A 1,356-nucleotide genomic window follows, 5' to 3' on the forward strand; every position below is an offset into this window, starting at 1 on the left:
ATGACGATTACCGTAGGAGGTGGAGCGTCTCTAAGGGAAGTTATAGATGCTGCTGCTAAACATAATTTGGCTCTCCCTCACTCGCCCTTTTGGGAGGGGATTACCATCGGAAGGCGGCTCAGCACCGGGGCACATGGCAGCTCTCTGTTCAATAATGGAAGTGCAATTCATGAGTATGTTGTTGGCATGAGATTGGTGGTACCTTCGCCTCCGGGTTATGTGAGTGTTTTGAGCTTCGATGAATCCCATCCAGACCTGAATGCTGCTAAGGTTTCTCTCGGCCTTCTTGGAGTCATTACGCAGAGAGTTGTTAGCTGTGTCGTTGGAAACTACAGCATCTCTCGTAGAAGACTTGCGTGGAAGCGTTGTTGATCCGCTGAGATCTATGGACTGTGTAAAGTCGTTTTGAAATCTATTGAGTGCCAAGTGTGGATCGAGCCTGTGTGAACACTTTGAGAGGAGGTGCGCCCAACTGGTGAAAGGTTGGAGTGGTAAAGTGCTGCCGAAGGTGTGTTGCAATGAAACATTGGAAGACGTCGAAAAAGGCATTACAGCTTTTCCAGAAATACATCTTGAATTTGAGCCTGTCGTGGCTGTTGCGGCTGTTCACGCAGAGTGAGTATGTGTGCCAGCTCTTCGTTGGAGCTATAATGCTGCAGATCTGAGGCGGGGGGCCTGCAGACTTGAGTTCAAATATGCAAGTTAACAAGACCTCAGCATGCGTTATGGCGACCAGTTCTTGAAGAACGTGGAATAAACGTGTGGACATAAAAGCTAAGTATATGTAGTTTTTCTTCTAGAAAATTGTGTTAAACCACTTTAAGATTCTAGTTAACTTTCGATGTTTGAATATGTATTACATGCATGAAGCTATTCATGTATTTATGTTGTTATAGTTTTGTTTGCAAGACCATGGGAATACTCGTGTACGAGTATTAATTTCCGCCTTGGTTTTAGAGTGCAGTTTAATATACAAGAACGACCATGTTTATTCACTCTTTTGCTGCTATTTACGAAGATTTATCTTGGACAATAGGAATCTGGTTTTGATTCTTTTCTCGGTTTTACATGAACTAATGAGTTAAAACTCTTAAAGAGAGTTATGCATTAGTAAACATTGTGGAGGTCAAACAGTATTATTTGGGTATATATGCTAGTTAAATAGTAAGTCATGCTTGCTTACGCATATGAGTGGATGCTAAAGAATCTCTTTCAGACATTGTTTATTGATTCTTTAATATGGTATCTAATCTTCTTGCCCAAGCTTGTTGTCAACAGCATTGACAGGAAAACGATGGCGAATGGTGCCACAGAAAGGTGATGTTTAAGGTTGTGGCAGGAAGAGGATCAAGGGTC

The 1,356-nt window shown here is 42.3% G+C and overlaps 1 pseudogene; it reads left to right on the plus strand.

Moving 5' to 3' along the window:
• LOC149235419 (putative L-gulonolactone oxidase 4 pseudogene) lies at positions 1–372 on the plus strand (annotated as a pseudogene).
• Positions 373–1,356: the final 984 nt, after the last annotated feature.

The sequence above is a fragment of the Pinus tabuliformis genome, chromosome 8 (assembly GCF_031772625.1).
Source record: "Pinus tabuliformis cultivar Carrire ecotype Pingquan chromosome 8, CPIR1, whole genome shotgun sequence".
Lineage (NCBI taxonomy): Eukaryota > Viridiplantae > Streptophyta > Pinopsida > Pinales > Pinaceae > Pinus > Pinus tabuliformis.